This window comes from Antechinus flavipes, chromosome 5 (genome assembly GCF_016432865.1).
Source record: "Antechinus flavipes isolate AdamAnt ecotype Samford, QLD, Australia chromosome 5, AdamAnt_v2, whole genome shotgun sequence".
Lineage (NCBI taxonomy): Eukaryota > Metazoa > Chordata > Mammalia > Dasyuromorphia > Dasyuridae > Antechinus > Antechinus flavipes.
Genome location: NC_067402.1, coordinates 189,930,156 through 189,943,661, shown reverse-complemented (window position 1 = coordinate 189,943,661; position 13,506 = coordinate 189,930,156). Strand labels below are relative to the sequence as shown.

At 34.3% G+C, this 13,506-nt stretch overlaps 1 protein-coding gene across 1 annotated transcript in view; it reads right to left on the bottom strand.

The window, feature by feature from the left end:
• Nucleotides 1-13,506, bottom strand: part of LOC127538667 (glutamate receptor ionotropic, NMDA 2B) — a 281,355-nt gene that overhangs the window by 48,981 nt on the left and 218,868 nt on the right. The window lies entirely within an intron of this gene.

Below are 13,506 nucleotides of genomic sequence, written 5' to 3'. Positions count from 1 at the left end.
AGAGAGGGGTTTTATATGTAATTGGCTGCAATTAATTTGAGAAAAATATAAAAGGAAGAAAATTGCCCATTGATCCAAGTTTAAAAAAATCACATCTGCATACATTTCTGTGCATATTTTTCATGTTCGAAGGCTATGTTGTGTAAAGGTATGTATGTGTGGGTTTTCATGTCTTTTTATAGGGGAAGCTTCCAGAGGCTCACTGCCTGGTTTCTTTTGCCACGTAGGCCTTCCACTACAGAGTACTTTAGGACTCTTCTTCTGTGTACAATCTTCTTGAATTTGAGTGTAAAGTAACTAGCAAAAGTCATTAGAGGCCATATCATTCTTTTTTCATTACCAGGATGACACACAATTCCACAGATCTTTTGTGTTCATTCCAAGAATGGCTGTGTCACAGCTGTCTCAGTGTCTGCTGAAAATCATTTCTTTGATAAAACATACTTAGCTTGAGCTCAAATCAGAAAAAAAGCTGAGGTAATAGTGGTAAACTGGGAGGTGCTTTGAGGAAATATCACAGGATCACATAGTTAGGAAATTTAATATCAGGGTGCTTTTTTGTCAAGATACTTTTGGTTCACGGCTTCAGGACTTTGGAAATTTGGGGGCATGGGAAAATTGTGGAGTGAAGAAAGTGAGAGAATGACAGAAGAGCTTTTTCTTTAGGATAAAATTTTGAAGTTTTTTGCTATTTTTTGTTTGTTTACTATGAGAATTCTATTATTTTGTTTCATTTATTAAATTGTTCTGGAACTAAATGGGAAAGAAAAACCGCTCTTTTTCATCTGTGTCATGGGAGCCAATGATAGCAAATGTAAAAATATCTTTGAAGATTATCTTGGATGTAGATTAACAACAAGTTTTCAGATAATAGTAGAGGTTAGTAGCTAGATGGAGAAAGAGTTACTGAGAAATAGGATAAATGCCCAGGAGCCTTATAAGCATATTTAAAGACCAAAGTCTCATATTGTCTACCAGCTGGTCTCTTGAAGCAAAGTTTTCTCAGAGTTCATATAGTATATCAGAAAAAAAGGAAAAGAAACTTAGAGACCTCTCTCTCTCTCTCTCTCTCTCTCTCTCTCTCTCTCTCTTTTTCTCTCTCTCTCTCTTTATATATATGTATATAATGTATATAATATATATGTATGTAATGTATATAATATATATATGTATATAATGTATATAATATATATGTATATATATATATAATATATATGTATATATATAAAGAGAGAGAGAGTCTATCAGTTTAAAAAAATTCTAAATAAGAACTTCCACTCTGCTTCTTAACTCTAAAGAAGGACTAGAATTAGGGGAGAGGAAGAGGGAATAAACTTAGCTGCAAGGTTTGCAGTGGCTCTCACTTTGCTTAGTCATCTATTTGATAAATGAAGCTGACTCTAAAGCATATTCTACAGTCTTTTTACTGGCTATCAGTATTATACTGGATTGTAGCCAAGTCTTTTGACCATCTGATTCAAACCCTTAAGCAAATTGGATTAAAATATCATGGAGAAATGTCTGATGATCTGGTGTTTACAGAGACAACGCAGCTTTTAAATGGCACTCTGTGACCCTTGCTGGAGGGAGACACTTTATATTAAATTATAATAAAAATAGTCAGAACTTCCTCCAAATTCCACTCTCAATAATTCTGTTGGTCCTTACACAGATCCAGATACAACTTTGCAGACAATTTTTTAAAAAAGAAAGAAAAAAGAACTCGCATCCCTGGGGGATGGGAAATAGGTAATAAATTTCTACTCTTCAATAAATTCAGTTCAACAACATCTATGTACAAGGCCTGAGGAGACAAAAATGAAAAATGACATAATCTCTACCCTCAAGGAGCTTACAGTGTATTAGGTAGCATTTAAGCTTTAGGAAATTTGATCTGCGGGGGCCCCAAGAATCCCAAGAAAGCAGTGTGTGTCATACTTTGCATTGTTAAAAAAATTCTGACTTTGATGCAACTTGATTTCCTTCCAAATATAGGGCTTGTGGGCCTGCACTAAATTTTATGGCTGCATGAATCTTTCCCAAAGGACTCAAAACTCCATAACCAGAAGTATGACACTAAGTTTTAATATATCTCCAATTTACATACCAAGACACATTGAAAATATTTAATCTTATCAATCTTTTAGAGGATATCTATTTATCTTTGTTTAAACAAGTATAAAAAAGGATGGTGAGAAACTTTCCTTTTGGGAGAATGGGGAGGAACAGGAATAAGGGAGCAAAGAGTTTCAGAATGAAGCAAATACCTGAATTAAGTTTCTTCTCTTACAACTAGTAACTTGGCAGTAAAAAAGAACTACCATTCATTGGCAATCCTGAGGCCATCTGTTCTTCCAAACTTGTTCAATTTGGGAGAGAGATAGCCTAAAAGTAAAAAATTTCAAGTGCTAGTCCATATACAATTAGATTTTTTAAAAACCCTCTCAATTCAAAGAAATGCTTATTGATTTTCTCTAGTTAGAACTTTTAGTGCAGTATCTATGTGATTGTAGCATGTCCTCTAGTAATCTCAAATGACTTGCTCTTAAACTCATCCATTGGATCCACAGAGAGTGATTGCTATTCTCAAGTTCAAGAGGTACTCCATGGTCTTCAGACTTCTAAAACTATAACTTAGGAGTCCCTACTTGTGGACTGTATAAGAGAGTAAGTAAGTTCTTCTACCCCAAGAACAATTGGGTCCCTCACAAGGCCAATTTTTCTTCATTGCAGGCTGCTGCTAGGCAGCAGCTCAGCTCTAATTTACAGTTAGTGAACTCCTATTTAAGGGTTTACAGAGCATGGCCAATCTTAATCCAGCATTGTCCCTTTAAATCCAATCAATTCTTTCACATTTCATAAAGGTATAACAAACAGAATGTCAACATGGCACAATACTCCTATAAAACATCGGTACAGCTTCATCTCTGTTACCTGCCTTTTGCTTTTTGTAGCTTGCTAGAGGGAGAAGAGAAAATCAGCTCTATGCTATATTTTGTATTTTAACTAAAAAAGATCAAACTCTTATCAGGCACAACGTTAGGAAATTGGCAGTGCCAAGAAAATACTACAGCTAAAACATCTCTGCTTGAATACTTCTAGGAACAGGTTATTCACTACCATTTAAGACAAACTGTTTGATGTCTAGATTGCTCTAATTATTAGAACATTTTTCCTTATATAGAAGGCAGTTAGATGGCTCAGTAGATATATCTCTGAGCCTGAAGTCAGGAAGACCAGAGTGGAAATCAGTGTCAGAGCCTCAGTAGCTGTTTGATCCTGGATTGTCTTGATCCACTGGAGAAGGAAATGGCAAACCACCTCAGTATCTTTGTCAAGAAAACTCCATAAAGAATCATGAAGACTTGGACACAACTGAGCAAGTGAACAACCTTATGTGGAAGTTATGGGAAGTGATTTTTGGACTCAGTATGATAAATACCTGCATATAGCTATCATATTTCTCTCCCTTTCAACAATATTTTTTCTCTTCCAAGTTAAAAATCCTCAATTGTTTTCAACTATCCTTCATATTTCAGATCTTTTAATTATCTTTGTCAGCATACACTGGATGGTTCCCAGTTTACCATTACTCTGTTTAAAATATGGTGTCTAGAATTGGGCATAGTAATACATGCTTGAGCTGAAAAGGTCATATTGGGGCTTTTATAGCCCTTTTCCAAGATATTATCTTCTATTTCTTTTTTTTTTTTTGGTTAGTTTTTTTACAACCACATCACTTTTCCCTCTTTCTTTCTCACTTCTATATCTAACCAGGAGTTGAGAAAAGCAAGACCCATAAAGTACTGTCCCTAGCATACCCCCTGCTAGGACACACCTAGGATCTTACCCTTCCCCCAAACCTTCTGCCATGTTCCTATCACTTTTATGGAGATATCTTGACTCTACCTTTTCTCACCCCCAATCTTACTCTTCAGGAAAGAGCCTAAGTGCTCTGCTCCTTTACTCAGGTCTATTTTCCTGAGAAAATAATCCAAGTGAACCCAAGAAGCTTCTCTCAACTTTCCCAGACCATTCATAATATAGGGCAAACATGGCTGCTCATACTTCTTTAGTGAATGGGAAAAATCACCAACTCCAATGTTTGCAATGAGATAGAGGAACACCTGAACTTATTATTTGACCTGTCACTGCCCCCTAATGACTATGGACCTCATCACTATTCTTTGACATTTGCCCTATATTTGAATCCTTCTATATGTGTTGTCTGTTCTAATGAGAACTTTGAGGGCAAGGACTGTCTATTATACACACACACACACACACACACACACACGTACACATACACACACACATATGTGTGTATATATTCTAATACTTAGCATAGTACTTGTGACATAATTATCAATAAATATTTTTCATTAATTAATAAGTTAATGTTTTTTTCTGAGTTTATGTTAGTTTATCATCAATTTATATTCCTAAAACATAGATTTAAAACTGGGACATTCCTTAGAACACATCTAGTTCTAGGCTTTCTTAACCTGGGATCTGTAAACTTTAAAAAAAGATTATTTGATAATTATTTCAATATTATTGGTTTCCTTTGAAATCCAATACATTTTATTTTATATATTTAAAAACATTATTATAAAGAGTTGAAAAGCTGTACCAGACCACCACAGGAGTCCATGACACAAGAAAAGTTTAAGAATCCCTTATAAGAATTAAGAATTCCAACTGCTTCTTTGTACTTAGAAGAAAACTGAGGCGCAAAGATTGTTGTAACTTAAATAAGGTTAACACAGATAAAAAAATGGCACAGCCAGATTTCAGGCCAAAGTCCCGACAGTAAATCCAGTATTCTTGGATTTGTAGGCAGCTACGTGTTGTAGAGGAGAGAATGCTGGACCTGCAGTTAGGAAAACCTGAGTTCAAATCCAGCCTCAGATACTTAACTAACTAGCAAGTATCTTAACTTTTGTCTTCCTCAGTTTTTTCACTTGAAAAATTGAGATAATTATAGCACCTACTTCCCAGCGTTGTTGTGAGCATGAAATGATGAGTTGAGGATGAAATAAAATGAGTTAATATTTATAAAGCACTTTGCAAATCTTGGAGTGCTATGTAAATGTCAGCTATCATCATTCTTATTTATCTTTCCACTAAATCATGCTACTCCTTACTTCACATGACTTGCTACTAAAGCAGGTTTCCCTCAGCTAGTACTTTGCTAATTCATTTGGGGCCTTCAATGGAGAATCTAACATCTGTATCCCTTTTTATGTTGTTATATTAGGCCCATCTTTTCAAATATTGATATCTTTTGGGGATTCTAATTTTACTGTCCAGTATTTTAGAGATGACTAACAACTGTGTTCAATCTGAACCCAAATAGAAATAATTTTTACAGTACCCTGATAAATGGACAATCAACATTTGCTTGGTACCATCCCATGATGAAAAATTTATTTTCTGCTGAGGTAATCCATCCTTCTTTGGGATTTCTCTGTTAATGTTTTCCCCTTCTATAAAACTTAAATCTATAAAATCTACCTATGGCTTCTAATCTCACTTCTTAAGCAATACAGAAAGTCAAATCTATCTTCCATACTCTAGTCCTTCAGTTACTTGATGATAGCTCTTATTTTTCTTCTGGGACTTTACCAAATCCTTAAGCTAATGTTGTATACAATTTTCCATCCTTTCATTATCCTGCTCACTCTCTTCTAGATTAGTTTCAATTTGTTAGCCAGTTTTCTAGCATTTAGTACAGTCCTGAAACATAGGTGCTTAATAAGTTTATTGAATTGAAATGAATCCACTTGAAGTTCCCAGAATTGAATAAAGTAGACAAGATTTGTATGCTTTAGTGCAAAATATAGTGGAATGATCACCTTTCTAATTCGCATCTTCATCTAATTCAATCCTGCATCCTGATAACACAGACTTCTTTCCAGATTGATATTGGTCCATTAATGAATTATTTTAGGAAAAAAGAAATATGAGAAACTACTTCTTTCTTTTACTCTGCTCCTTTTTTTTTCTATATTTTCTATAGTGTCAGATTTTTTTTTTTTTGATGGACTGGCTGATGTTACTGATTCCTCCTCCATCACCACCCCCTTTTCTTTTTCTTTAAATCCTTTTGTAAGGGAAAACTTTTCTGGGAGGAGAGAAGGAAGAATACAGAAGAAAATCTAGGCAATGTAAAAATCATTTAAAAATATAATTTTGGGATGTAGTGATTTGGGTTTATATTGCATGACTCCTCTATTCCACTTCCATGCCTCTGCAATACCATTTGTTCCTGTAGTTTTCTTGTAGAGCAATTACAATATTTCTAGGAATTGTACAAAGAATATCTCAAGAACAGTTAATGATGAAAAAGAAGTAATTTGTCCAATATTAGCATAAAAAGAGGAAAGTGAAAAGTGAGAAACATTTTATTAGTTATATTCTTTATGAACAACCTTAATAAGTGCAACCTTATAAAAACCTATATGTGGCACTCTTATTTAGCAAGAGTGGAACATACATGTTAATTCTTCCCCAATTAAAAAAAATCACTACTGTAAAATGCATGAAATGTAAGAGTGGAAAAGTATAGTGTTGATATTTTAATTGCACAAAGAAGGTTACAGATTGTCCATTTCTGTGGATTTCCCAAAAGAGAAGATAGTATTTTAATAGGTTGGCCAAGATTATGGAATCTTAACAGGAAATCTGTGGGGTCCTTAAGAAATCTGATAGATTTCAGGAGGTCTATAAACTGTATGGGGGAAATATATCTTTATTTCCCTAACCTCTTACTGAAATTTATACATTTTTTCAGTTACTCAACAATATTATTCTTTTTTTAATTATAGCTTTTTATTTACAAGATATATGCACGGGTAATTTTTCAACATAGATCCTTGCAAAACCTTCATGTTAACTTTGTCCCTCCTTCTCCCCATTCCCTTCCCCGGATGGCAGATAGACCAATATATGTTAAATATCAACAATATTATACTGAGAAATATTATGATCCATGATATAAGAGAGAGAAAGAAATTTTGGTCTAGCTATCTTTCTGCTTGAAGTCACAGGGTTGAACCAAATGATCAAGGTTTTTTCCAGTTCCATGACCTTCAGAATATAGCATCCTGGAATGTGGATTACATTTATTTAAATCATTTATTAAAGCATTTGTTTAAGTCATTTATTATATTATTTAAAACCTTTTATTCTTCTAATGGAATGTGAAAAAATCCCTAGACATGAATTTTGTTTTGTTTGAACAAGTCTAGTTAGAAGATTATATGTCAAGGAATAGTACACAATAAAATTAAATAATGCCTCTCAGAGTATAGCAATAAAGAAGATATTTATAGATGGGAAAAAAGTGAATGCCCTTGAACTTAGGCTGTTTACTGTCTAATCCAGCACTGGCCAGCAAGGAGAAGACTCCATTTCACTCATGTCATATCTAAAAGCCCTTCTGTTTCTGGCTAAACTCCAGACATGGAGCTGTAAACCAGCCGAGACAACAGTAGGCTGGGGGATCTGGGTTAGTGACATCCTTCTGATGGCAGTGGTCCCATGGAATCTGCAGAGATATAGTAATACCTCTTTTCTAAGGAAACCAAACAGTTTGGGGTCAACTTAAGGTTCACTCCTCAGCAGTCCCAGTGCTTCATGCTGGTCATTCTAGAGTTAGCCAGATGGATACATGATTTTTCTTATGTTTCAGAATAACACCATGCAATTAAACAACAAATCTATTTTGTTTTTATAATATATTCTTTTAGAAATCATCTTTTTTTCTTCCTCTATGCAGCAATTTTTCCCTATGAAAATTAATTTTTTTTAAATTTAAAATAAATAACAATGAAAACAACTAACATATCTACCAATTAGCATGTCTAACAGTATATACAACATTCTACACATACATGAGTATGCAAATTTAGCTGTTAAGGAAAGGAAAGCCAGCTATTGTCCCAAGTACTTCTAGGTTTGTACCCTTTGTTTTCTGATTGTTACATCCTAGACTTTCCTCTCCTAACAAATCTTAAATCTTTAGTCTACCCATAGCCCCAGAGACTTCCCAGGATCGGAACCACTCAAGTACTTCAAGATACAACTGAGTCACAAATCTCAGGCTGCTTTGGCTGAAAATAGTCTCCTGTTGCCTCCCTTGAATTTTATGGCTTAATGGTGTGGAATTGACTTGTTTGTCTTGGACCAGAGGATGTAGTTCTAACTAGTTCTAACTAGAATGAGGATAGCAGCCTTCCTCTGGTTCCCAATCTAGAGTTTGTTCAGAGGACAAAGAAGATAGTTCCTCTGGGGATGATGTAACACAGTATCGTTGCTTGAGCCCAGAAGCCAGTGCTGTGCTACTAACACGTTTCAATGTGGAGATGGGCTCCAGACCATATGGAGTCTCTTAGAACCTGCAGCAACATTCGCCTTGTTTCAGATGGCAATAAGATTCTCAGATGGCTACCAAGGAAACTATCAGAAGTACAACCTCCATATTAGAACCAAAGATGGTAGATTAACATTTTTCTGATAAATTAACATTTCTGCCTATTCAGAGGAAAAATGTTATAAATTTATTGGTGTATTAATCATGTCAGTCACAGGAATTTCTGGTCCTAGCAGTGTTGGAAGCCTGGGACAGGAAAATAGAAATCTGGGGTATATATACAAAGGTACTCTGATGATCAGAAACCAACAACTACATGAATGCTGACTGCCCCACACACTTTTCTCTTGCCTCAAATATGACTGATTTAATATCAAGGCATTTGAGTATCTAGGGGAAGGGAAACTGACCCATTTTGGAAAGCCTGGGTCCAAGCAACAAAACCCCTTCCATCCTTTAGTCATTTTTAAGATAATAAAAGATACAGCAGTTTGAGGATGCACTGATGTAGTGAATTGTGAATTCTGAAGTGGGGAGTGAGAGGAAGGAGAAAGACCAATGTTCTTTGCCCCACTGACACAGTAATAAACAATTAAAATCATTTCTCCTCAAATCCTATTTCTCCTCAAATCCCTCTTTCCCCCCAAAAAAACTGTTTTTGAAACTCCATTAATCACCATTTTTTGTATATGATTCTATTTCTTTCATACTTTTCTTACTGAAAAGTTCAGGGTTCTCAAAGGCCAGAATGGTAGAATTCAGGGTCTCATTGGTATCAAGTTGGCAAGTTGGCAAGTATGGGCCTAGTGTACAAGAAGAGGGTATTGGGGCAGCCAAGTGGCATAGTGGTTAGAGCACCAGCCCTGAAATCAAGAGGACCTGAGTTCAAATCTAGTCTCAGACATTTCACACTTCCTAGCTATGTAATCCTGGGCAAGTTAAATACTTAATCCCAACTGCCTCAGCAAAAAAAAAAAAAAAAAAAAAAAAAAAAGGCCAGTATGGGCCCAGCATCTGACTGTCATGCAAAGATCAGCTTAGTTAATTTTGCAGTTATATAAAGAATTGATTCTTTTGACCACAATAATTCATATAGACTAATAGGTCATAGAGAGATTACAATGCACACAAATGGAAACATGAGTGTTTAAGAACACAAGTATGTGAGTGAGCATTATAAATTCCCCCAACATAGTATATGTCAATAGTACAAACATAAAATAAAATTCATCTGGATAATGTCCATAAAAAAAGAGAATTTATAATAGAATTTTTACTCTGAATATTCTCAACTTGATAATTTTTATATAAATGAGATCTTTGTATATTTTTTCATAAAAATAAAAATGAGTGGATTATACTTAGTATCTATAAATATTTTTCATTTCATTTACAAACATTCTTCACTATTTCAGTTATAATCAAGTCATATTGATATTATATTCAAAGAAAAATTTGAGCAATATTATTTTTAAGTATTAATTTTATGAGACTTAAATTTCAGATCTATTTCACTTCTCATCTCAAATTGTTTTGATATTTTACATTTCATATAAATTTCATGAAAATATGTTCACATATTATATTGTGAAAACTTTTATATATTAATGAAAACTTTATGACTTCTTGTCTTTGATGCAAGCCTGCTTCCTTTAAGCATTTTTGAACCAAAACAATAAGAACTATAATAACATTTTAAATAGTTTGTTGAAAGCTTTGAATTTAATTCATATTACTTTCCCTTATATGAATATGCAATTAAATATGTCAGTTATTTAAATATATTTTTGACAATTATGCAGAGTAAACAGTATGCGTGTTATATGCTTTTTTATTTTTTCACATTTGTAAGGTTCTAAAATGCATAAAAATATATTATCAAATGATAAACTAAGTAGAATATTTGTTCATAAAGATCCCTGTTAGCTAATTTTTTTCTACATGGCTAACACACAGAATAATTTTACATTCCAAAATAAATTCCATCCTTTCTATTACATCTGCATAAAACAATTTTGCAATACAGGACAAAATTATCTCCCTTCACCTACTTTATATTTCAAAATCAGTTGACAATGTGCCCTTTTCTGCCCTCCCTGCTCCAATTTCTGATGAAGAGGTGACCCTTCATCTTGCCAAAGCCAATACCCTCGACTTGTATGCTTTTACGCTTCTCTCTCTTCCTTGAAATTAGACCTGGAATCATTCCTATCCTACCCCTTGCCAATCCTATCCTTAATCTCTCCCTGTCTACTGGCTCCACTCCCACTGCCTATAAATATGCCTAAGATCTTGCCAACCTTAAAAACTCTTCACTTGACCCTACCATCTCCTAAGTTATTACTTTATACTTCTCCTTTTCACAGCCAAACTCATCAAAAAATCTTCTTGTCTTTTATTTATCTCCTTTTCCTCACTCTTAGCCATTGTAAGCTGGCTTCTGATGCACTGGTTCAGCTGAAACTGTTTTCACCAGTTACCAATGATTTCTTGATTGCCTTTTTCTGTCAAGGACACTAACGTCTTTTGAGACAACCAAGTTCACCTGAGAATCTGTCTTTGGCTCTTCACTCTTTCTTGCTCACTATCATTCAGTAAATTGCTAAGTCTCCTCATTTCTGCCTCTACAAAATGTCTTGCATCTGTCTCTCATCAAGATCCAGTCCCTCATCACTTTTCACCTAGATTACTCTAACTACTTCCACATTGATCTTCCTGCCAGTGGAGTCCTGTCTTGCTGAAATCTGTCCTCAACAAAGCAGCCAAGTGATATTCCTAAAATGCAGTTATAAAGATCTTGAAGACTCCTAGAACGCCTATAGAATAAAGTGCAAAACTACATGCTCTTCCTCTGGCAGTTTTTAAAGCCAGTCCCGATCAAGTAAAGCCTACTTTTTGAGGCTTGTTTTATATTAATCTTCTTCATATCCTCTATATTCTATCAAAGCTGGATTGATATTCCTTAAGCATAACATTCCATTTTTCATTTCCATGGTCCCAAGACTGGAATGCATTTCTCCCTCATCTCCGACTCTTACTTAGAATTCTCAATGTCCAATTTTAGAACCTGCCTAAGCAACTGTTAGTGCTCTACCTCCCTCCCTCCCCCCATTGAAATCACTTTGTCTACATATTATTTATTTTTAAAGAAATTTTATTTTTAATTTATGGGAAAAATAAGCATTTCTGTAACAGTGCAATATAAAGACAATTGTACGTGAAACTGGAAATCTACTCTGCCCAACTTGCTATTCTTTTCAAATATATCACAAAATTATCATCTAAATTTCCCATTTTTGCTTCCCTCCTAATATATACATATACATATATATAAATATATGTATATGCATTATATTAGCTTATTATCTTGTAAGTTCTTGGTGATCAGAGTGCCTGACAATTGGTATACCCTTAAAATATTGAATGATTGATGGATAAAGAACCATGAAAGGGAAAACAGCCTCTATCCAATTTTCAGAAACTTGGTTTGGCTAAAACCTTTTAGTCATTTACTTCATACAAATATTATTAATCCTGTTTCACAAATAAGGACTTTGAGGTAGCTAGGTAATACAATGGATAAATTATTGGATCTGCAATCAGAAAGACTTGAGTTCAAATTCATCCTTATATACTTGCTACATGTGAATCTCCAAGCAAGCACTTAAGTTCTGCCTTAATTTCCTCATCTATAAAATGGGGGCAATAATAGTACCTACCTCCTAGGATTGTTATAAAGATCAAATGATATAACATTATATTATAGATATAAATAAATACATATTTATATAGTCCTTATATAGTTAAAGCACTAAATAAATGTAATTATTATTATTACTCACAAGAGTTAAATGACTTTTCTAGGACCACAAGGCTAGTAATAGAGCCTAGAGTCAACTCTTTTGGTTTAAAATTCAGGAGTCAAGTTTCCTATGGTTTCTTTTTTTAGAGCCACATGGGAAATTCATATCCTGATCATGATGGGCCCTCAACTAGATGAAGAAAGGTATGTTGAATTTTCTGTGTAATCACTCCCATCCCTTAGCATGTCCTCATATAAGCTTTGTTACAAGGGAATTCCTTTCACTGTATTACTTCTTAGGTAGCCAGAGTGAAACAATAAGAAAGGTGTAAGAGCAGAGACATTCTGTTTGAGTAAGATTATTCTCACCTTTCCTCTAACTATCAAGTCACAGAAGCAGATATGTTAATGGGAGCTTCAAGGAGAAACAGAATATTACAATGAGAAAAAGGAGAGGAATGAAGAAGAGGGGGAATGGGAGAAAAAAAACAAAAGAAGAGAAAAAAGAAAGAAAAAATAAGAGATGAGAATAAAAATGATAAGAAATCAAAATTTCATTCTTATTAAACTCTGTTTAACTTTTTCATATACTTTTAAATGTTCTTTTGCAGAAAATGAAATAGGAACTGGACCTACTATTCTATCTGTACAGGGAACTCCAAGATTAGGAAATGTCCTCTATTTATGAAGAAAACCATCTCTTCTGCACTTTTGAAATGTAAAGAGTTTCTGTAAGTGGCTTGCCCAGCATCGTGCAAGTCGTGTGTTTCAGAGACTAGACTTGAATCCAGGCCAATCTCTTTCCCCTAGGCCAAATGCCTTTTTTAGGGAAAATGATTACCTTAGTCATAGAAAAGAGAATACTAAATCCTTTTCATTCCAATTATAATGTATCCTCATATTTATTGTTTAAGTTACTTTCTTAACTGTTGGGTCAGGAGATCACAGATGATAAATTAAAAATAATAAGCATGAAGTATCTAACTTGGCAGCCCTACACTTCATATTTACTTCTTAAAACAGATGAATATTTTCTAAAGAATGACAAAATTGATGTCAGGATATTTTATAGAAATAAAAAGCTTCCAAGATTTGTTTAAAGTATCCAGGTGTTTTCTGCAAGTTTCAGATGGTGACATGGATCATTTGTCTCATAGCTAGAGGTGACAGAAAATCTCACATGGAAATCTATGTATATCAGTCCTGCAAAATCACCAATGGGCCAGCACATACTCAATCACTGGAAATTAAAAACGAATTCTTCCTTTGTTTTCTGCACCATGCAATCCATCTCAGAACAGAACAGATAAAAGACTGTTAGGTTGGC